Raw genomic sequence first — 25,241 nt, 5'->3', positions numbered from 1 at the left:
CCGTGCGCGCCTTTTTATAGCGCCTCCGGCGGTTAAGCCGCCGGCGTTCAGGACACGCCCATCGGGGTGCTCACCTCGGCCCTGGTTGGTCGCGCGACCCTCGGGCTCCGCCCTGGATGACGACGGGCGGGCACGCCCCTCCTCCCCTCTGACGAGGTGGAGACACGCCTTCCTTCCCTGACTCGAGCCTCGTGGTCAATGGCGGTTATTGGAGGGGAGGTAATATTGGCAATCGAGGCTCGGCAATGACGAGAGGGGATGTAATATGGGATGGAGATTTTGGGGATGGGAAGGAAAGGGGATCTATTCTCTTTCACTGGTGCAATGGAGTATTTCAATTAATGGAAGACACAGCCTTACGCTAATACACATAATAAGGATATAACTGTCAAAAGAAAGGATATATCGTGTCCTGCATGTATGTTTTATGGACTAACTACGGAAACGCCCTTTGACCTTTATACAACCACAAACGGAGGGAGGAGGGGTGATATTTTACAACAACCTTTTACAACAACATTTTACCACAACAACAAAATAAAAAAACATTCTCATATCCACAACAATATATATGTATATATATATATATATATATATATATATATATATATATATATATATATATATATATATATATATATATATATATACACATACATACACACATGCATGCATATCAGGAGAGTTCCAATATCTCACTCCCACACACCAAATGTTACAGATTTGGGGGTCGTGAGGTTGCGGGGGGAATACTCGGACCCACTTCCCGGCTGCTGAACCTGAAGCCCATGTGCCGCAAAGAATGGTTGCTAGGCAACCAGACACTGTCGAAGACATTTAATTCAGGCAGGGTCCAGCATCGAACTCCACTTTATTTTTCTGGCAAATTAAACCTCCCAGATGGGGTACCATGCTCTCAATGCCCCACTGCTGTCAACCAAAATGGCCGAGCGATACCGCAAGTCAACGTCACACTCGTCACAGCCTGTCAGCTCTCTGCTGCACTGCGTCACCAGCCTGTTCGGTCTCGCAGGTTCAGCTTTGCAAGTTCATCCTTGAATTCACATTCCCCAAATATGTGCAAGCCTGGCGCATACCTCCGCCAGGCTTGAATTCTCCCAGCTTATATTGTCCCTGGGAGAGGCGGGGTTTAGGGACTGACCAGTATATAGCTGCAGTGTTGAGCGCTACATTGGTCCTTGGATGCTTGTCCCGTGTGGTTCGAACCCACTGGAGGGCTGTCTCCCCATTGGTCTGTCGTCTCTCCAAGTGATGCTCTTTGGGTCAAGCCCAGCTCTTGCAATGGAGTCGACGTCGAGGCCTGAGCATCCCTGGGGCTGCCCGGCTAGTTGACCTTTTCCTAGAGGATACAGGGCACTGCCCGCCTGGGTGAGCTTTTTCTGGTGTTGGTTTTTCGGGATGTGTCGGACATTGAAAAGCTATGGAGTTATTGGCCTCATGATGGTTAATTTTTACCTTTGGGCTGGGCTGGTGGCAGTTCTGCCTGTCCCCACATCCCATTATACACTTTATAGCAGCTTTTAGTGGCTTCAAAACAGACATAAAGTCCAGCATGTGGTAGTTTAAAACCTTGCCTAGATTCTGGAGTAAATAAACCCAGAATTTGGTGCCTCTATGTGCCACTGTTCAGCAGTGAAAGATTAACGTACAGATGCACAAACACGAAAAAACATAAACACTTGAAAAAACTAGAACGGCACTCAGTAGAGCGCATACCTCCGCCAGGCTGAACAGTTTGTGTTTTGTATCCCACTGATAGGCCGAATCTGGATTCGGACCTGAACCAAAATCGAATCGATCTCTCAATGGCAAAGAATCACTTAGAAATTAAATAATTCTCATATTCGAATCCACATTCGAATCTTCACCAAAATTGAATCAATTCTTCCTTGTCGCACACCCAATCTGTCTACCAAGTTTCGCCCGAATCTGTCTCCAACTTTTTTTTCAGATGTATCGTTTTTGGCCCCATCTCCCAATGGTGAAGATTCACTTAAAAATAAATTCTCGTAGCCGGGTCCGAATCCAGATCTTCAACAAAATCTAAACATTTCGCCCTTGTCACATACGCAACCTCTCCACCAAATTTCGTCCAAATCCATCCACAACGTTTTGAGATATCTTGTTCACAGACACACAAACAGACAGACAGAGACAGCGGTGAAAACATAACCTCCGTCTGCCTTCAGTGGCGGAGGTTAAAAAAAAAAATTGTTATTATGACTGGTTTCAATAAATACGTGTCAGTTCCTTCAGGATAGCCAGTTTTCAACCACATTATGTGGGGTAATAAGGTTCAAAGGCAGGTGGCCTGAAGGTCTCATTTCAATGGTGTCTCATGTGTTTCCATTTCAAACTAGACCTTGCAGGTTTGAAAAGGTTCTTTATGTTTCACGTGAAAGCTGAGAACACAGAAGTCAAGCTCAGGCTCAGGCTCGAGAATGTACACATGATGTCAAACTTTGTTTGTTGCAAATTATTGAACATCAAATGATATAGATTCAAAAGCAGGCAATACCAACTGTGTTCTTCAATCAAAGATGTGCAGTAATGAAATCATTACAGATTTTGAGATTAGAGCAAAGGAATTGTGATCTCGTAGGCAGCTCCCACCTTAACTGAAGCTAAGGGAACATAGCACCAGCAGGGGACTTATTCACAAATTAAAATTGGACCATTAATCATGGAAACGTATATTCTGATCAACAGCATCTCACACTTTACCCACAAGTTTGACATTTGACAGTTTCTGTGGGCAGGTACCATTGTTTTACTTCCATCCAATTGCTGGCAGGAGAGCAGAATTGGCATCTGTTTCCTAATAGTCATAAATGACTAAGAGTCTTCCGCAGTTAGAAATGTACCAGTAGATCGTAAATGAAGTACAAGCGTACATGTTCAAAATTCAGTTTCATTTCGTTTTAAAGTTCAGTAAGAGAAATTTGAAACAAGAAATCAATTCAAGTTCATATAAAGGGCACCCTACAGTCTACATATATAGGTTAAAACCCGCAATATGTAAAGTTTTTTGAACTGAATGAATCAAATTAGCACCCCTTCATATGAACTTTTCTAGAGCATTACTTGGTTCCTCCTAAGAACACAAGGGTAGTTCAGCATTCATACAAGATTTTTTGAATGCCCCTTCTTTTTTTTTCTTCTTTTTTTTTCTTTTTTTTGTATACAAGATCGAGGCTCGTGAAAGAGCTAACATTAATCACACAAAAAGTCAAACCGAAACACAAAACAAAAAAAACAAGGGGAGCGGCAGACAAGATGGGGAGAGAGGGGGAAGGACACAAACACAACATTTGAGAGCAGGGACATCGGGAGGACTTGGGGGGAGGTGGGAGAGGTATAAAACATATGAACACTGCAAGGACTCTGGGGTGAATTAGTGGGGGTAGAAAAGATCAAGGTTTTGGATGGGGGAAGATAAGAGATGGTGGTGAACAGCTGTTTTAAAGATCTGGAGGGAGGAGTGGGATTGAAGGGAGTGGGGGAGTTTGTTCCAGAGGCAGGAGAAAAGGGGAATGAAAGAGTGAAGGTGAGCAGAGAGCCTAGATTTTGGCAGTTTAACCATGAGAGGGTTGCAGGCAGATCTTGTGCGACCTGAAGGAATATTGGGGGGACAGAGCACAGAGAGAGCTGGGGGAGCAAGTCCGGAGAGGAGTCGGTAGAAGACAGAAAGACCACCAACCTTGTCTGCGGTGAGTGAGTGAAAGGCCCTCGGAGTTAGCTTCACCGCAGGAGATTCCAATGATTCTGAAAGCTTTGGTTTCAACAGCGTGAAGCCGAGCTGGGTGTGAGGCAGGAGGACTGGCCCAGAGGGGGGAACAGTATTCCATTGAGCCGTGGATGAAAGCCTTGTATGTGGTGAGGAGCTCAGGTGTGCCAAGGAAGGACTTTGCACGACGGAGGATGCCCAGTCGGTGACTGGCTTTGGAGGCCAGCTTGGAAATGTGGTTTTCCCAAGAAAGATCATGGCAGATAGTGAGACCCAAAAGCTTGAGCGACAGAACTTCTTTGAGAGGATTGTTGAGAAAGTAGATGGGAGGGTTTTCCAGTTGGTCCTTTCGGAGAGACATTGTAGGAGTGTGAGATTTGTCAGGATTGAAAGACATGTTCCACTTGTTTGACCAGTCTGTGATTTTGTCCAGGTCTGCAGAGAGTGAGGAGGCTGCAGACTGCCGATCTGAGGGATGAGGAATGGAGTGGCATATAGTGGAGTCATCAGCAAAGAGATAGAGAGGATTTTCCAGAGAGTCGGAGAGATCATTGATGAAGACCAGAAATAGCACAGGGCCCAGAACACTACCTTGGGGAACTCCAGCCAGAACAGGAAGGGGAGATGAGAGAAATCCATTCAGGGCCACACGTTGCCTACGACCAGAGAGGAAGTCCGCAAGCCATGAGTGGAGATTTCCATGGATACCATAGGAGAGTTTGGTGAGCAGAGCTGGGTGCCAGACCGTATCGAAGGCACGTGATATGTCAAGTGAGACAGCTCTGATTTCCTGTTTGGCATTGAGGACCTCCATCCATTGTTGAGACAGCAGAAGCAACATGTCCAGAGTAGAATGACCTGGTCTGAATCCAAATTGATGATCGGAGATCAAGCCATTGGAGAAGAGGAAGGATTTGATATCCGAAGCAATGATGGATTCCATGACTTTGCTGATTATTGGGAGCAGGCTGACTGGTCTGTAGTTGCAAGGATCTGTTTTTGCACATTTTTTGTGTAAAGCAGTCATGTTTCCTGATTTCCAAGATGCTGGCAGATGACCTTGAGCAAAGGACAGGGTGAAAAGAACAGAGAGAGTGTGAGATAGAGCTTCAGAGCAGGATTTTAGGACCCGTGGGCTGATGCCGTCTGGTCCATTTGCAGAATCAGAGTCGAGGTTTGACAAAAACTTCTCCATCTTGTCAGGAGAGAAGGAACACAGAGTCCAGGAGCAGTTGGGTTCGACTGGGTAAGGTGGGAACAGAGAGAGATGGGTTTGGGACACAAGATTTTGAGGCAAACACAGAGTTGAGGCATTCGGCTTTGTCATGTGCGGTGTCAACTGTGTAGCCATTTGAGGTAAGGGAGGGAATGGAGGGGGAACAAACACCAGAAACGGATTTGACCAGACGCCACCAGGATTTGGAGGAAGGAGACAGGTTTGAGAGTTCAGCCTTGAGTGTGGAGAGATAGTGCTTCCTGGCACACCTGAGGGTAGACACACACTTGTTTCGAGCTTGGTGGAAGGAACTGAGATTGCCTTCAGTTGGATTTGCCTTCCAAGAGGCAAAGGCAAGTTGTTTCAGGGCAACTGCCTCACCACAAGATTCAGTGTACTGTTACGTGGTCCCCTCGGTGACTACCTGGTCTCGGTGACCCCCGGACCGTGAGAGGACCTTCGCCAGAAAGTAGTATTATATATATGCGCTTTCGCAACGCAATCCCTATGAATTCCACCCAAGAGAAACTGATGTGCAAGGATATATTTCCAGGGTAAGGATATCATACGATTTCAATGATACAATCACGGATATTCCCCGAGCAATCAACAACAAACAACCATCAACAATTCCCAATCCACAATCAATTCCCCATAGGATTAAGATGGCCATCTTATATATGTGTGTCCACTTCTGTACTCACGACCCCCTTTTGGTCTCTGCCCCTCTCAATGTCTCTGGGCCCCTCCTGACCGAGATGCTGGTCGGCGTCGCCGCACTCGGGCGGTTGAACGAACCCCGGGTGGACGTGTTTCCACCGGGCAGGTATCGTACCAGGCACCGCGGCTGCAGCCCCTCGTGGCCACGCGAAGCGGGTACGGTAAAGCAAGCCAAAAGCCCCACGCCGCTTGCAAGGCGTGTTAGGCCCCAAGGTGCGACCCGTACGCGTCTGTTTAGACGGTGCCGCGAACGGTGCCAGACGCGGGGTCGATGCCCGGCCCCACGTCAACTTGACGTCTCCACCGGGTAGGTACACGTCCCGGTAACTCCTCTCGCCAGACGGGCTTCGGAACGCCGCTTTTCCACGCAGCGCAAGGTTGATCCCACCTTTCGTCGGAGCGGGGCGAGGAAGAAGAATAATCGTCGCTTTTCTTCCTCGTGTCTTTTCCTCCTCCGTTTCCGGTCACTTCCGTTTCCGGACATTTTTCAGAAGGGCTCCTGACCCTCCAACCACAACAACCCTTAATCTATTACACATGGATAAGCAAAGACCTGAATGGTAATTCACATACATTCACCTAAATATGTAACACTCCCCCCCTTCAAGAAAGAAAGTTTGAACCCAGCGAAAACTTTCTTTGCCGGCCAATTTGGAGAAACAAACCAGATAACTCAACCCCCCCACATTATCAGTTCCCCCCGGGCACAGTTATCACTTAAAAATAAAGCAACCAAAATTTCACCACAACCCCTCCAGATTACTCCCTCTGGACTAAGCACCAGCAACGACATTGTCCCTGCCAAATCAAACTCCATCTCATGACCCTCTGACTTTGACCGTCAGTTTCTTGGGAATGAAGGTTAAAGGGGTGATCAAAGATCCAAAGGTAAGCTACTCGATAGCACTTTTTCCGGGAGGCCAAGCCGAGTATTCACTACATGGATGCCTTTAGGAACGTGGAGTTCACGGTTAGTCCGTGCAGGAAAGTTCTCTACATGGGCGCCTTGAGGAACGTGGAGTTCACGGTTAGTCCGTGCATGAAAGTTCACTACATGGACGCCTTTAGGAATGGCGTTCACGGTTAATCCGTGTAGGAATCTTGGCTCGGCGGCTCCGCCGCATTCAGTGCTTCAACTTCTCAGAACTTCTCTAATAATTAGGGTGGGACCACTTGTCCCTGTAGTCCCATGAATAGCGGTCTCCTTCTCGGCCACTACTTTGCAAATCCTTCCTTCGGGAGCGGCCGTAACTCAGGGAGCCTCCATAATAATATTGATTGCGGCCACCACCAAAACTACCGCCCAGTTGTCCTCTCCTGTAGACCTCTCGACGCCTACGAAATGCCTTCCCTACTGTTATGGTCCGACCCTCCAAATCCTTGCCATTCCAATTCTTCTCTGCCTCTCTGGCGTCTTTTGTGCTGGCAAACGTGACAAAGCCGAACCCACTTGACTGTTGCGTTTCCCAGTCTCTTACCAACCGCACTTCCACCAGCGGCCCATATCTGTTGAAGACAGAGGTCAGAACTTCTTCCTCTGTTTTGAAGTTCAGTCCCCCTACAAATAACTTGGCACTTTTGTCGCCATCCCGAACTGGTGTGGTGTTATTTTCCCTGCTGGGCTCTTTACCAACCCTCAGGTTACCATAAACTTGACCCCCGGCCAAATCATTCCCGATAACCACAGATACCCCCTCTACAGGAAGCGTGGCTTGTAAACCGACGGTGACCGGTCCTGACACCAAATCGGACTCCAAATGGATGACATGAAGGGGAGCACTAACACCGCCCCCGATCCCCTGTAAACGAACACTATCCCCCGTTGCCGTCTCCTCGGACCATGGCAAAATGCCTTCAAGCATTAAAGATTGATGTGCCCCTGTGTCCCTCAATATCCTAACCGGTTTCCGGTTAGTCGAGGCTCCATCCCGTGACACAAACCCCTCTGAAATAAATGGTTGGTAACCCTTTTGATGGCGATTTCTCACAATGGCCATTGCATTTGGAGTCGTAATAGTCGGACTCCGCTCTGGGTCTTCCCTTTTCATGCGGTAACAACTGGACATCAAGTGTCCAGGTTTCTTGCAAAAAGCGCAAGTAGGCCCGGAGGAAAAACTCGTGGTCTGCCTCGGGCCCCCCGAACTATAAGTTTGTCTTGGGCCCGCATCCCTCTGATTTCGAACAGGTGGGGTATCATAGTTGTCCCCATAATCATCTCGAGGCCGCCGCCATGTAAGGTCGTTCTCCGCACCGGGTGTTCCATAACTCCCCTGCTGAAGTCTAGGCGAGGAGTTAGGTTTGTGGACCCCTATTCGGTGGGTTAAGGCATAATCATCTGCCATGGTGGCTGCGTCCCACAACTTTGGTACTTTCTTTTCCTGCAGGTACACTTTGATGTCCTCGTGGACACACTGCTGGAATTCCTCCACCAGGATCAAGTCCCGCAATGTTTCGAAGTCTTTCCCGACTCCTTTTGACTCACACCACCGATCAAACATGTTTTCTTTCACTCTGGCAAACTCCACATGGGTCTCACTCTCCCTCTTCCTGGCATTCCTGAATTTTTGCCTGTAAGCTTCCGGAACCAACTCATAGGCTTTGAGGATGTGCGTCTTCAGTACCTCATAATCTGCACATTGGTCCATTGGTAGCGCCGAATAAATTTCCTGAGCTTTCCCCACCAGCACACTTTGCACGAGTATGGTCCAGGCCTCCTCCGGCCAGTTTAATTGTCGAGCCACTTTCTCAAAGTGTGGAAAAAATTTCGCGACTTCCTTTTCACTGAACGGTGGAACCAGCCTCACATGTCTGCCCACATCCCAGGTTTTCTGGTTAGGTGTCGACCCCGTCAGCAAGGGTGGTGCCTCTCCCCGTTCTCTCATTAACTCCAGCTCCTTGAATTTGATTTCTTGCTGAAGCTCCATGTCACGTTCCTTTAATTCCCTTTCCGCTTTTCTCTCCTCTGCTTCGAGGTCCCTTGCAGCTCTCCTCTCCTCTGCTTTTCTCCCTTCTAACCTTTCCTGGAGTTCTCGTTCCACTCTCCTTTCCTCTGCTTGTTTCTCTTCTCTCCTCGCTTCTGCTTTCCTTTCTTCTTCTTTTAACCTTTCCTGGAGTTCTCGTTCCACTCTCCTTTCCTCTGCTTGCTTCTCTTCTCTCCTCTCTTCTGCTTTCCTTTCCTCTTCTGATCTTTCCTTTTCTGCTTTCCTTTCTTCTTCTGCTCTTTCCTTTTCTGCTTTCCTTTCTTCTTCTGCTAACCTTTCCTGGAGTTCTCGTTCCACTCTCCTTTCCTCTGCTTGTTTCTCTTCTCTCCTCTCTTCTGCTTTCCTTTCTTCTTCTTTTAACCTTTCCTGGAATTCTCGTTCCACTCTCCTTTCCTCTGCTTGTTTCTCTTCTCTCCTCTCTTCTGCTTTCCTTTCTTCTTCTTTGATCCGTTCCTGGCTCCGTAATTGCAACTCCAGTTTCCGGAGCTCAACGTCTTCTGGTTCTTCGGGTAGCCACTCCCAGGCTAACTCGTCCCATGTTCCTAATCCCACCATAGATTGTATCACCGTGGCCTGCAACTCTGCCTTCCTCAAATTAGTTCGGACCTCCACGTTAAAATGTTTGGCCAATTTCAAGAGGTCCGACTTTAGTAACGCTCGGAACTGTGCCTCACTCGGTGTTACCGCAAAGTTCTGTGCCACAAACGCCATGGTGACTATCGTTAACACCTGTTAACCTTCACCCAAGACTTTACCCCAATTTCCCCAAAAATTTACCAATTAATACTTAATTAATAAATTTTAATTAATAAAAATATTATTTTATTATTTTATACAAATACACTTTTAGATCCCGGACGTAGACCCAATTGCGAATCGTAATTTGGACGAGCCCCCAATTCTGTTACGTGGTCCCCTCGGTGACTCCCTGGTCTCGGTGACCCCCGGACCGTGAGAGGACCTTCGCCAGAAAGTAGTATTATATATATGTGCTTTCGCAATGCAATCCCTATGAATTCCACCCAAGAGAAACTGATGTGCAAGGATATATTTCCAGGGTAAGGATATCATACGATTTCAATGATACAATCACGGATATTCCCCGAGCAATCAACAACAAACAACCATCAACAATTCCCAATCCACAATCAATTCCCTATAGGATTAAGATGGATCCCTATAGAATCATCTTATATATGTGTGTCCACTTCTGTACTCACGACCCCCTTTTGGTCTCTGCCCCTCACAATGTCTCTGGGCCCCTCCTGACAGAGATGCTGGTCGGCGTCGCCGCACTCGGGCGGTTGAACGAACCCCGGGTGGACGTGTTTCCACCGGGCAGGTATCGTACCAGGCACCGCGGCTGCAGCCCCTCGTGGCCACGCGAAGCGGGTACGGTAAAGCAAGCCAAAAGCCCCACGCCGCTTGCAAGGCGTGTTAGGCCCCAAGGTGCGACCCGTACGCGTCTGTTTAGACGGTGCCGCGAACGGTGCCAGACGCGGGGTCGATGCCCGGCCCCACGTCAACTTGACGTCTCCACCGGGTAGGTACACGTCCCGGTAACTCCTCTCGCCAGACGGGCTTCGGAACGCCGCTTTTCCACGCAGCGCAAGGTCGATCCCACCTTTCGTCGGAGCGGGGCGAGGAAGAAGAATAATCATCGCTTTTCTTCCTCGTGTCTTTTCCTCTTCCGTTTCCGGTCACTTCCGTTTCCGGACATTTTTCAGAAGGGCTCCTGACCCTCCAACCACAACAACCCTTAATCTATTACACATGGATAAGCAAAGACCTGAATGGTAATTCACATACATTCACCTAAATATGTAACAGTACCATGGACGGGAGGAAGGGTAAGACAACTGAAGACGAGAACAACTTCTTTTCTATTGTTTGGAATTTTCTACAAGCTATCACGGGCGGTTGAACTGAAGGATTGTCCCTTCTTTTCTCGAGTTTGCCACATGGCACATACCATATAAAGGGACATTTTCTATGCCCCTGGCATTTTTCCCAAGAATGGTGACCGTGAACCCACATGCCACACTAGCACAGTTTGCTTCCATGACCTGACCACCAAATTGCATCTTAAACAAGAAAGAACAATCAGAGATTGCAAACCAATTTTTTTTATTTTCAGCAAACCAAAAAAACTGAATGTATTTTCAGTGATTTTTAAGGCTTTTGTGTTAAAACAAATATGGCGGCCAAACCACGTGACCGCTGACGTCATCATTTTTTTTTTCTAAAGTAATTTATTCCTAGATTATGCTCAAGAAATTTCATCTTGATCGGATGAAGTTTTGTATCTGTCGAATTATGATGTCATAATGGAGGCACCTATGACATCATCATTAACACATTTTATTCCCCATGGAGAGTTCTTTACAATGAGCCATGTCTCAATTTTTTATATTCAGCGCTTTCGGAGATATAGAGGTGCAAAGTTTTTTGTTTTTTTCCAAGATGGCGGCCGAGCCACGTGACTGATGACGTCATCATTTTTTTTTTCTCCACCAATTTATGCCTGCATGATGCTCGAGAAATTTCATTGTGATAGGATGAAGTTTTGTACTTGTCGGATTATGACGTAATAATGGAGGCACCTATGACATCATCATTAACATATTTTATCCCCCATGGAGAGTTCTTTACAATGAGCCATGTCTCAATTTTTTTCTATTCTGCGCTTTCGGACATTTATAGGTGCAAAGTTTTTCGGTTTTTTCAAGATGGCGGCCAAATCACGTGACCTATGATGTCATAATTATCATTTTTAAATTATACAGGTGGAGTTGCACCTATGGTGAAAATTTCCTGTCAATCAGACCAACGGTTGCAGAGAAAATCATATTTATTCTGTGTGGACAAACAAACAAACAAACTGACTCAAATGCAATACCCTCTCCTCAGGCGAGGGTAATAACTTCTTATTTTACTCTGAACAAAATATATATTATTCCATTCTTCGAGGAGAGATGGGGTGTTCGGTGTAGAAAAGGTTTGTGAGGACGCTAACTGCAGGTGTCAAAAGCACCAAGCCCTGTTAAGGATATTTGGGAGAATGCGAACACAGATTGGAATCAATTGGTCACATTTTTCAGGTGGCAATGGCATTTGGTGAAGTGAGAAAGTACACTCACTGCATATGTTGCACATCTGAGTCATAACTGAAAGGTGGGACGGGCAGGTCGGGAAGAAAAACGAATGAAATTACAAGACAAATTCTGTGACTTATGGTATGCTAGTACTTCCACCACCTGCAGAGGAAACCTCAAAGTGTAACACAGTGTAGGAGATTTAAGAAAAGAAATCCAATTAAGAACAACTGAAGCAGATATATTTTATTTCAAGCGATTCAATGCTGGCGGAGGAACTTTCACACATCATCTACAAGACAAGGACATCAGGAGACATGAATTGCAAAGACATTACAAGAAGACAATGGACAAATCAACATGGCACATGGGATTTCAACCTGGGGTCCCAGCATTATGGAGACGAGTGCTCAGATGGCAACGCCAAACATACACTAATCTAATTCATCCGAAATGCACGGCAATGCATCAGATGCAAAAACACCAGCTGTTGCCGATAATAAGGAACATCCAAATGTCAATGGCAGTTTCATGAAAGCTCCAAGAGGAACTAGCGAGAGGAACTAACGTATAACTAGCTAAGAGGAAAACATATCACAAAGGATGTACGCAACTTGTACTCTCATTATGAGACCATTGAACAGGAAGTACTGTAAGCACCTGTACCCAGAAAAAAGTATTACAGAAACCGATTTGCAAAATGAGCTCCCTGTTTCATAGGCAAAGTCTTCCATCAAAATCGGTCGACTCAGAGGACAGGTAAAACAGTGGTGGGCTGTTTATCAAAGGAACGGTACGAAAAATACTACGTTTGAACAGTGGCATCATCGCAGAATACTAAAGATCAGTTGGGTAGGTAAAAAGACTGACAACGGCATTCTGGAGAAGATGCAAAGTGGCATGCACATACTTTATGAACAGCATTGCTCAAAAAGAAAGAAGAATTTGAAAGATACGTCATGCGAAGCTCGAGTCGATAAGACTTCCTTAAAAGCATCTTGGAAAGTAGGATAGATGGGAAAAGGGACGAGGAATGTCAAAGATGAATTATGTGGAAGGACGACATCAGAAATTAAGTGAAAATCGAGAATAACGACAAAATCACGAGGATAGTGAGAATTGGGAACACTACCTCATCATGATCACCAACATGATGACGATGATGGATGAATGACGAGTTGACTGTACCTGCACTCTAATTGGTGCCTGTTTACTCGTTTTAGATAAACGTTCATCGCTTCCATTACAGCCAGAGTTCTGTCATTGCCAATGCTCATGGGAAGTTTTACCAATAACCTAGGAAGGCTGACAATAGTACAACAAATGTGACATGTGAGCCAAAGGCATGACCAGAGTATTGAAATCCAGTGCAACAAATACCTCTTGGTAATAATAATAATAATAATACATTTATTTTATATAGCGCTTTTCAAGAAGCCGAAAGACGCTTTGACAGAGTACAAAAAACAAGTGCAAAAAGACAAAAATCAATAGGTAAATAATCAAAGCAAACGGAAGGAGAAGGAGAAGAGATAGTCAGGGGTTAAATGCTGTGGGTTAAATGTTGAATGCAGTGTTGAACAGGTGGGTCTTGAGTGATGTTTTGAATGTGGTGAGTGAGGAGGAGTCTCTGATGGTGTGAGGTAGCGAGTTCCAGAGGGTGGGAGCAGCGATGGAGAAGGCCCTGTCCCCCCAGGATCTGAATTTGGTCCGGATGGGGGGGGGGGGGGGGGGTCAGGAGGTTGGTACCAGCAGAGCGGAGGTTGCGGGTGGGAGTGTGTCTGGAGAGGAGGTCAACCAGGTAGGATGGGGCCAGGTTATGGAGGGCTTTGTAGGTCAAGAGGAGGATTTTGTACTGGATTCTCTGGGGGATGGGGAGCCAGTGAAGCTTGTAAAGGGCGGGGGTGATGTGGTCACGGGTCCGGGAATGGGTGAGTAGACGGGCAGCGGAGTTCTGAATGTATTGGAGTTTATTGGTGATTATTGAGGGTGAACCATAGAGGAGGCTGTTGCAGTAGTCGAGACGGGAGGTGATGAAGGCGTGGATGAGGGTTTCTGCAGCCTGATGAGGGTTTCTGGTAATAATAAAAACTTTCACTAAGTGACCCAAAGTATTTCCATAATGGCCTAGATGTCAACCGTGGTAACCAATAAACTGGTGGACGAGGTGATCTCACTGGAGCTCTGTTCAGACCAGGGTCGTAAATGAATCGGAGGTTATCTGAGGGTTGCTTGAAGCCCTAAGATTTGTCAAGACTGCTGCCATATTCTTCGACCCACAGTCTGGTGGTGGAGAACTACAAACACATCCTTGATTCTGTGCTATATATCGGTTCTGTGCTGCGAAACTATTGGCTCTCCTTGGAAGCGACTACCAGCAGGACTGTTATGACTGCTTACTGCTGCTGTTACTCAGTTACCACACAGACCAATGTATGCTGTTTGTACAAGGATACTGCTTCTCCCTTTTCCTGGTGATGCTATGACAGAGGGTGCAAGTACCTCTGGTCTTCTTGTTTGGCCAGCCACAGACTGGGATTATTCTATAGTACCCAGTTGCATAGGAAGGTTTCAGAGGAAGTTAGAACCAGTACACTGGTTTGCCAAGAAAAACTTTCAGATGGATGGTGAAACAAAATAAGCATTGGTACGACGTCTGGTCAACGGGGGTAAATCCTCAGCCATCGCAACCCAGGATGATTTTGTAACTAAAGCGGATGGAAAGGCCTCAGTCCTAAGCTACAGAAAGCCTGGGGAGGGATCATTGTATACCATCCTCTCTCACACGAATGTGGTTGTTCGCCACATCATCAAGGTCCACTGACTCCACGAAAGGTCATGTACCAAGACACGTTATGCATGTTTCAGAGTGGACAGCATGCAGGCTAACTCCTCAACGCGGCAGGAAATAGTCCTGCAGCAGGGACCCAAGGGCATAAAAAAACCATGGAGACACATATATGCCAACAATACCAACAATATGATCCAAACCCCCCTTAAGGGTGTAGTACTGGTGAACAGGTGATTTTTTATTTTTTTTAGCTGAACAGTTTCCTTATAGTCTTATAAACAAGAATCATGCTATTAGAGGTCATAGAAGTACCCCTAATTATTGAAAAATTCAAATTTCAATTCAATTCAATATAATATTTTGCATGAAATTTGTTATAACTTGGGAAATGCATCATTCTTTTGGGCTGAAATTTGGACAGGATATTCAGAATATCACTTCCTTTAAAATGATGAAGGCTTTTGTTTATAGGAGTAGCCATTGTGGATTTATTGAAGGACAACCAAGTTTTATCTGGTAATTGGCATAATTAGCTAATTAGTGAACATTTGACATAATTTCACAAAATCCTCTCATCAGGTAGTAGAGTAACACATGTATAATACATGTACCAAGTTTTGTGTGAAAAGAATGATCGGTGACATAGAAGATAGAAGTAGAAATGTGTTCTTTGTTTTTCCTTGTTTTTTATTGACGGTCTAATTTATGCAAATTATATGCATGTAATATGACAAAGAAGCGTTGAAACTGGTCTGAGTTAAAGCCAAGATTATATCTTTCAAGAAAAACTGAAAATTAGATATTAACTTGACTTTGTTTTTGTGTAAAGGCCTCTCAAAGGTACCTATGTAGTTTTCTCAATTTTTCACCAGTACTACACCCTTAAGAATAAAAGCACATGCATGCCAGCTGCTCCATTCACCTCACTATTATTATGAGCATTCTATAATTTGACTCGTTTAAAATCACATTCATCAACACAGAGCACACAGGGGCTGGAGGACAGCCTAGAGGTGTGTGCACTCACCTTTGACCTGTCTAGCCTGGGATTGAATCTCCATCCAGCTATGAATGACCACCATAGTCTTTCATATGCAAGGTGAGGCATTAATATGTGCATCTTCCCTTGGATTGACACGTCTGCTAGCATGGCCATTCATAGATGATGAGGATCCCAACAGTATCTTTCATGAAGTGTATGGAAGTTATCGCTAGCACCCTGAACAAATTCCAAATTCCTGGCAGTAGTACCTACGAGTCGTACACATTACTCTAAAAGCACACAGTACTTCTCCATCGCTGCTCCCACACTCTGGAACTCACTACCTCAAACCATCAGAGACTCCTCCTCACTCACCACATTCAAATCATCACTCAAGACCCACCTGTTCAACACCGCATTCAACCCCTGACCGTCTCTTCTCCTTCTCCTTCCTTTCTGTTTGGTTATTTAATTATGTATTTTTGTCTTTTTTGTCTTTGTTTTACGTACTATGTCAAAGCGTCTTTGGGTTTCTTGAAAAGCGCTATACAAAATAAATGTATTATTATTATTATTATTACTATTTGACAGCAACCGAGCAGAAACAAACAAGCCCCAAAAGGCAATAACTTTGAAATAACAATAATAACCTTTGACAAAACTAAAGTGCATTTTTAACATTCACAGTGAGATGGATGAGCATGACAAGACAAAAATATTTGTGATCGAGTTTGTAAAATGTAAAAAGAAAGCCATGTCGTGAAGATGAGACATCCCACAACGTAATGCGATGTACGTTCATTTATCTCATTCAAAACAAGGACACAACTTTGTCTTTATGCTACGCTTGCCAGGCTGGTCTCCAACTACGTTTCTGCGCTCACTCGTGTTCTGTTGGCAAAATGAGAGCGCAATTTAAAAACAAACTCAAGAGCTTCAGACAAAGTTCTACCACAGTTCTTAACAGCAACTTTGTAGCATTCATAGCCAGACATACAAGGCCTCTGATTCAGGTCTTCAAAGATCATGAACCGCACACTTGGGCATAATATGTGGCAACAAATAGCTCATAATGACCCTCAGAACATGACACAAGCATCATGGAATATAACATGATTAGGGATATGCTTGAAATTGTATCATTGCTATTAGAGACATGCTAGAAATGGTATCACTTCCGGTCTGAGCGTGTTGGATGTCGGGTCGTGTTCCTCCTCCTCCCAGTTTGTCAACGCTGTTTCCAATCCAGATCCATCATGTCATTCTCTTATCTTTTCGTCCGTGTTACTGTTTATGTTTTCATCCATTTTCTGTGTTTAACCGTACCGTATCTTGTTGCAGTGTTGTCAAATTTGTGTCCCAGCGAGTGTCTGGCCTACTCACTCAGGCCTCAACTAATCGGAGTGCAAGTTCTGTCTCTGCTCTGATGCTGCGTTCCTCATTCCACTTTCTTTCTCCCAAGTGTTGTCCTTTCACCTTCCTCAACTTCATGTCATTCCCTGCCCCCGGAAAAAATGGCCTCAAAACGATCATTCATTCATTCATTCATTCCTGTCCCCGCCTAAAAAAAAAAAATTTTAATTCACTCCAAAAACAATCAGTAACTCATTCTGCCTTTATCTCCTTCATTCATTCATTCATTCATTCTTTCTTTATTCCTTCATTTTCTCAAGACCCCACAAATTGAATCTTCACTGAATAATTGTTTCTTACTTTAAAAATTTCAATACCATTTTTAAATGTTTCACTTTCCTTATTTCTCTGTTCGGAACACCCAACGTGTTCTTCTTCATCACAATATATTCCACTTCTTCTTCTTCCCAAGGTTGATTTCCCAAATTGTCTCATTCACAAATCGACTGCCCATCCCATCCCCCCCCCCCCCCTCCACTCCCCCATAACTACAGCACTATGGTCCTTTCCTCATTCAACAACCATTCATGTCACCCCTCCCATGATGTCTGTCTCCATATAACCAAATTGGTTATCATGATAAGTCCATTTCACAGAGGTACCCTGCACACAACCATAAACTCACCTTCAAGTACATTAATGGTGTCTAACCTCTCCATGTCTGTACCCTCCTTGTCTGCCTGTCATCTCTGACATGCCTGTGTCCTCCGAACCCCACCCTTACTCTGTGTCCCCTTCTTCAGCATGCATCCACCTTATGTCCTCCCTTTCTGCATCTCCTCACCCCACCACAATTCCCCCACCTCCCATCTTCCTCCCCACCCCCGCATCCTCCTATCACCCCCCTCCAATCTTCCCCCCACCCTGCCTCATCCCTCTTCTCCCTCACACCAGCATCTCCCTTCTTCCTCCTCGCCCTGCTTCCACCCAGCTTCGTCCCTGCCCCGCCCCCTTCCAAATACCCCTCTCCACCCCGCCCACTCTCGTAGCTCCACCACCCCCTTTCAACATTCCTACATTCTGCCAACAGTGCCCCTTCCCCTACTCCCCTGCCTCTAACTGTGTGGACCTCAAATATCCAAGGCAGCCGCTCCAACGTGAAAGATCTCTCAAACCAGGCGACTGCTGATAAACAGAGCATCATCTGTTTAACAGAATATTTCCTCCCGCAAGATGTCCCTGACTCCTTAGTGTCTCTCCCCTGGCTATTTTCTCTTCCTGTTCGATAGGCCTGAACCCCGTCCTGGTGGGGAAGTTGCACTTTACATCAATAACTCAATATCTTACTGTCCATGTACAGTGGTACACAGACAGCAAAACATTGAGTTATATTGTCTTACATCCTACAGTTCTATTATCTATTCGAGTTCTATTATCTTACACCCCCTTTATCTTTCACCTCCAGACTCCAAACGTCCAGGAGTACCTTTGGCTGTGATGATGTCGTTACCTTGAAACAACTTGCCTTCTCTTCCTGGAAGCAAATCCGATCAAAGGCAACCTCAGATCACTTCACAACGCTTGCAACAAGTGTGTGTCCACAGTCATCCAAGGACGACTCCACACATGGCTTACTGGATTCCTTCACTCTCATAGCCAATGAGGCTCTCAACGGGATCCTGTAATCTCCTCCCAATTTAAAGGCCGAAGTGCCTCAAATCAGTGTTCTAGGCTTCTTCCTATTTCTGATCTTCATCCCCAAACTCTCTGGAAAATTTCCTTTACATATTTGCTGATTATTTCAACCTCTATCGTGACATCTCTCATCCTTCAGACAGACTGCATCCTCCTCCCTCTAATCATACCTTGACCAAATCATGAGCTGATCGAACACTTGGAATATGTCTTTCAAACCTGACAAATCTCACACTCTCGTTATCTCTCAGAAAAGATTGTCTGGCAAATCCTCCTATCCACTTCCTCAACAATTGTCTTGAGTAAAGTTCAGTTATTCAAATTCGTGGATCTCACTATCATCCATGATCTTTCTTGGGCAAACCACATTTAGACTAGACGGATTTATGGAAAAAGGCCATGTGTAAGCTTCTCGGTGCATTTGTAGGGTAAAAGTTGGGAACCTCACTTTTTAACATAATTAGGGTATGCTGAATTCGATGAACCCGGTTCCCAAGCCGAATTTATGAGTTTTTGCCCTTCTAATTAGCATAAACAAAATGGCCGCCAAATGGCCATTTTTGGACAATTTCTTTGAACAAGCATTTATATATCATGTATATACATGCACCTATATCTGGTAATCTAATCTAATCTAATCTATCTGGTAATCTATCTAATCTTCATTCCAGTGCAGCCCACAGTTTTATTATACAAATGTTAATATATACCTGTAGTATATATTTGGGGCTAATAAATGTTTCTTTTCAGTTGCAGGCGACGATGGATCCAATAGTTACCTTGAAGAGACCTTCGTCTGTGGATTACAGCTTGTGTATATTCTGCCAAACCCATAAATCCAGAGTTCCTCTAAGTGACACCACCTCCTATTTTGCAAATCACACCAAACGAACATTATGGAAAGTCTTCAAAGAGCACCATAAACTGCTGAAGAACTTGGGCATTGGTGAACTCACAGAGGAGACGATCAAATCTGCAGGAGCGTTCGTCTGCAGAATATATGTGCACAGAACAACCTCTGTTGATTCAGCACGACATATGTTGTTCTCCAAGACTGGTAAACCAGAAGCAATGTCACCGACAAGTGATGCTCTTCATTTCCATTTGATGCGAGACCACTATCAAGCCATGGTATGGAGAAATGCTCATTGTGCCATACCTGACCTTCCTGCACCTGTGGAAATGGGATGGAAACGTGGTGATTCAGGACTAGAGCCTATTCTGATGTCACTGTGTCCAATCCCTGTCAGCAACAGAGTGATGATCAGACCCCTTGTATGAATTTGATGTAGTTTGGCAAAACAACATGTGTGACATTCCTGATTGTTTGTGCTTCATGGCCATGTATACTTAATTTTAGAATAAATGGTTGTATGAAACATTGTCTTATTAAAACCATTTCCCATTTTAACCAATTTCAATATCAGTTTGAATGTCTCTTTCAATATGTCGCCAACCATAATATAGACGAGACGGATTTATGAACAAAGGCCATGTATAAGCTTCTTGGTGCATTTTGGGGTAAAAGTTGTAAAGTTAAAGTAAAAGAGCTGCATGTATATACATGATATATAAATGTTTGTTCAAATAAATTGTCCAAAAATGGCAATTAGGCGGCCATTTTGTTTATGCTAATTAGAAAGTCAAAAACTCAAAATTTGGCTTGGGAACCGGGTTAATCGAATTCAGCATACACCAATTATGTTAAAAAGCGAGGTTCCCAACTTTTACCCAAAGATTCACATAACATTCACATATCTCAGAAATCCGTCTTGTCTAATTTCAAAGATGGCCTCCAAAGCCAGTCTGGGCATCCGCCACGATTGACTGGCAGTTGGCCACATTAACTGGTCATATTTGTCATGCAAAGTCTTTGCCTGGCACACCTGAAGTCTTATCCACCTTTCACCTGCAGCTTCATGGAGTACTGCTCTCCCCTCTAAGTGGGAGCACCTGCCTCGCATCTTGCTCAGCTTGATGCCATGGAAACTAAGGCCTTCATGGTCATTGGAATCTCCTGTGATGAAGCTGAGTCTATGTGCCTATCAATTTGACATCGCAGACAGGTTGGTGATCGCTTCGCAGAAACGAAGCCTCTTCAATCTCATTCCTCCCTCTAGGACTTTAAGACAGCTGTTCACCACTATCTCAGATCATCCCCCATCCACAACCATGATCTTTTCTACCTCAGTTAACCCTTCCCAATCCCATCTCTTTCCAACTTTCCAGTTTTTCCTTCCTTAGAGTTTACGGCTGTGTCCATCTTGTTCATCCCCAATGTCCTCCCCTTGCCCTCATTTATCCAAGTCCCCCTATATTTTGTCCCTCAACCCTGCTTTGGTGAGTTTCCTTTCCCCAACCCCTGTCTTCTTGTACTGCTCCTTTTGTTCTGTTACGTACAGATCCATGAAATGTTCTCACTCCTGACGAGTCTTTAAATTGGATAAAAAAATTAATTTGTACCCAAACAAACAGGGAACCCGAATAGAGACCATCTCCATGTAGGCAAATTGGGAGCAAACCAGGGCATCCCCTCCTCACTTGCTAGTGGGTTTGTCAGTAAGGGGTTAACCCTATTAGGAACCGACCCAGAAATGAACCAGAAAATAAAGCATAAATTTGTTGGAATCCAAAATAATTCTTTCAAACCTCACCATGAAAACCACAAAACGACCAAACTGAGGAGTCAGGTTTGATGAAGATGTATGATGGACACACAGCCAGGGGGTAGTGGTTTTGACGTAAGTGCGCATGTTGCATACAGAGGGGGAGGAGAGGGTGAGAGGGAAGTGGAAAGTACAAGATGTCGGGGAAAGAAAGTAGAGGAAATGGCAGGCGGGGAGAGAGGAAAGTGAAGCAATGGAGAAGAAGAAAAGGAGTGGGAAATATGGAAGGGATGGAGAAGGGGGAGATGGAAAGGGGTCAAAATTCCACCACATGTACGTATTAAATAAATAGGTCAACTAAATTGATGGAAAAATCTAGCAGATGTAGAGACTGTATTATTGGAATCCCAAAACACCATACACACCCCCAAAACCCCATGGAGCATCATTTGTCCCAAACACCAGTATTAAATAAATCAGTGGTTCTTTAGTTTTAATTACACCAAGGGTGTCTTATATACACACATATCAGGTTATATCAGGACTTCCGTTGAACTTGGGGACGACTAAGAAGAAGACCTTTGTTGGTCGAAAGCTTGTCGACAATTAAAGATCGACGTCCTGAAGCTACGTCCGTGTCTGATTTAATCTCCCGATTATATATATATATATATATATATATATATTATATATATATATATATATATATATATATATAATATATATATATATATATATATATATATATATATATATATATATAATATATATATATATATATATATATATATATATATATATATATATATATATATATATATATATATATATATATATATATATATATATATATATATATATATATATATATATATATATATATATAGGACTGTCGCACATCCCCATCTAATTAGATCCGCGATGTATCACTTACAGTGGAATCTCCCTCCTTCGGTTACTGAACCCAAACAATTGTATAGATGTTACCATCCCATCCGTGTCGCCGTGCAGAAGCAACAGGTACGTGTGCTTTAACCACTACGAGGCAGAGGATCTACGAGCCCAAGGGTAAGGGATCACATCCAGTCACGGGCAACTACCCACCCTGTGAGACGAGTCTTGACCCCAAAGGGGGAGCGCAAGTCGCGCCACGAACCGGCTGCTGCGCGAGGAAGTCCGACAGCGAAGATGCTTCCTGCGTCAGGTTGGATGGGTGGAGGGACCGCGGGTAGGGCTAGGGGGTTTACGTAAAGGGGCTGCCTATGCACTCAAGAAAGCGTATCGAGCTAAGCACTCAAGGTCGACAGGATGAAAAAAATGAGAGCCAAAAGGGCGACCTCTCCTTATTACGAATGCAACGAAAAAGGTTAAATTCCGCCACGTTTGCGTATGTAATAAATATATTGTTCTATCAGCTTGCTTGAGTGCTTAAGCCACTTGGCGAGCGCTGTACAAGAAACTTGGTAACTGAACACCCCCGAGGTTTATCATTCTTGGCCTCGACGTTCTATTAGACAGTCTGTGCGTGCAAACCCAGCTCAGTTTAGGGGACAGGAAGGAATTCCTATTACAAATAAACATTGGGTGTATCCCTCGTCCTTTATAAGTTCGCTGCACACTCACATTACCTTGTAACTAAGGTAACTCACGAAAACAAATCAGCAAAAGGCGGGAACATTGTAATGGATGGGGCGGAGTTAAAGCGAGGCTGGGGTTAAGGCGAGGATGGGGCGGAGTTAAGGCGAGGATGGGGCGGAGTTAAGGCGAGGATGGGGCGGAGTTAAGGCGAGGATGGGGGCGGAGTTAAGGCGAGGATGGGGGCGGAGTTAAGGCGAGGATGGGGTCGGTTGGGAACGGAGGCGGAGCGGTCATTGGAGCAGACGAAAGCGTTGGGGACTGGAAACCGAAGCGGAAGCGGAAGCGGAAGCGGAAAAGTAAGGGAAGCGGAATCAGAAGCGTGGATGATTTCACAATTGGATTAAATTCTCCAAATGAACACACCGAGCGTGCACACTTCAGCTTTAAAAAGGTGTTTTCTCTGATGTGCATACTTTTTTTTTTTTTTTTTTTTTTTTTTTTTTACTTAGCACGTTTTATTAACTCGTCACGTCCCGTATGCCCTGATTGGTTCCGGAACCCGCTTGATTGAAAATGTTATTTCCCATTTCACTTCATAATGGAAATCTCGTAATTTATTTTTTTCCACTTTGTATTTTGTCCAGATAAATCAACGTTCGCTCCACATTATAAAATAAATGCTGCTTGTCGTTTGTTGTTGTTGTTGTTGTTGTTGTTGTTGTTGTTGTTGTTGTTGTTGTTGTTGTTGTTGTTGTTGTTGTTGTTGTTGTTGTTTAACCTCGCTCACTTCTGCTCAAACAGATCCATGGGCCACGGCACGGACATAGCCGATCGATCTCCGGGGAACGACACAAACTCCATCACATATTGTAAAATTGTGCTCTTGCCTGTTCTTCTGGCCGTTGTCATCGTTGTCATTAATTATTTTAATAAATTATTTTAAAATCATGAATATTGAATACACGTTTTGCAATCTTTGAATTATGTAATTAATTCATTGACAGGTGTATTATTATTGGACATAAATATTTTTTTGGGATGGGTGGGAGAATGATTCGTTCGAAAAAAGTTACAATCAAGTGCGGGTTACAGTAAAATCTATCGATCCAAATTATTTTCTCATACACAACACCCCCCAGTCTTTCCCACTCCCAGGCAGAGATAAAATAAATCTATAGGCTATCTATGCTCCCAGTACAACTGATAGTGGACTTCTTCTTCTCTTACTCTTCTTCGTCTTCGTATTATTAGGCCCCTACCGGTGTACACCGGAGGGGACTATAGGTTTTAGTCCCCTACCGGTGTACACCGGAGGGGACTATAGGTTTGCACTCCGTCCCTCCGTCTGTCAGTCTGTCAGTCTGTCCGTCTGTCCGTCTGTCAGTCTGTCTCGCAAAGAACAGTTTAACGGACTTTTTTTTCTAAACGCTTAATGCTAATGATTTCAAACTTGGCACATGGTTTCCTCATGATAAGTTACAGATCAAGTTCGAACTTCACGACGTTTCGATCATTTTTGACAAAGTTATGGCACTTTGAACTTTGGTAATTTCCCCAACAGTTTTCCGGACTATAATTTGGAGTGCGCTAAGTCAAAGCTGTTAATATTCCTTGTTTTAACTCCAATTTACATTCTGTTTCCACTTTTAGTGAGAAGTAGGGGTCTGTGCAACCATTCATAAACTTTATTTGGTGCAAATTGGATAATTTTTAGCCGAGTTACCTCAGACCGTGAGTTGGTAATTATATAATTCACACATAGTGCAATACGTGCAGGCTGCTCCACGGAGCGACCTTGCGAGCTTATTTTAACTCCGATTTACATTCTTTTTCCCCTTTTAGTGAGAAGTAGGGGTCTGTGCAACCATTCATGAACTTTATTTGGTGCAAATCGGATAATTTTTAGCCGAGTTACCTCAGACCGTGAGTTGGTAATTATATAATTCACACACAATACGTGCAGGCTGCTCCACGAGGCGACCTTGCAGGCTTATTTTAACTCTGATTTACATTCTTTTTCCCCTTTTAGTGAGAAGTAGGTGTCTGTGCAACCATTCATGAACTTTATTTGGTGCAAATTGGATAATTTTTAGCCGAGCTACCTCAGACCGTGAGTTGGTAATTATATAATTCACACATAGTGCAATACGTGCAGGCTGCTCCACGGAGCGACCTTGAGGGCTTATTTTAACTCCGATTTACATTCTTTTTCCCCTTTTAGTGAGAAGTAGGTGTCTGTGCAACCATTCATGAACTTTATTTGGTGCAAATCGGATAATTTTTAGCCGCGTTACCTCAGACCGTGAGTTGGTAATTATATAATTCACACAGTGCAATACGTGCAGGCCGCTCCACGGAGTGACCTTGCGGGCTTATCAACGAGGTGAGGCGTGACACACATGTGTCTCAGCATACCTCAGATCAAGTTTGAAAACATGCATCAACCGTGCATAAATTTGCATATTCGATCATTTTT

At 44.4% G+C, this 25,241-nt stretch overlaps 1 protein-coding gene across 3 annotated transcripts in view; it reads right to left on the bottom strand.

Moving 5' to 3' along the window:
- Positions 1–22,705, bottom strand: part of SGK3 (serum/glucocorticoid regulated kinase family member 3) — a 96,192-nt gene extending 73,487 nt beyond the window's left edge. The window contains exon 1 of one of the 3 annotated variants that reach the window (XM_078786703.1): positions 22,292–22,705. The gene's annotated coding sequence lies outside the window, so the exon portion shown is untranslated. Of the gene's footprint in view, positions 1–22,121; positions 22,261–22,291 lie in introns of those variants that run through there. The other 2 variants (XM_068130683.2, XM_068130685.2) reach the window with 2 other exon arrangements.
- Between the last annotated feature and the right edge of the window lie 2,536 nt (positions 22,706–25,241).

Source organism: Myxine glutinosa, chromosome 11 (assembly GCF_964187855.1).
Source record: "Myxine glutinosa chromosome 11, kmMyxGlut1.1, whole genome shotgun sequence".
Lineage (NCBI taxonomy): Eukaryota > Metazoa > Chordata > Myxini > Myxiniformes > Myxinidae > Myxine > Myxine glutinosa.
Note: the sequence above shows the minus strand (reverse complement) of the source record. Positions and strands in the feature narration are given on the sequence as shown.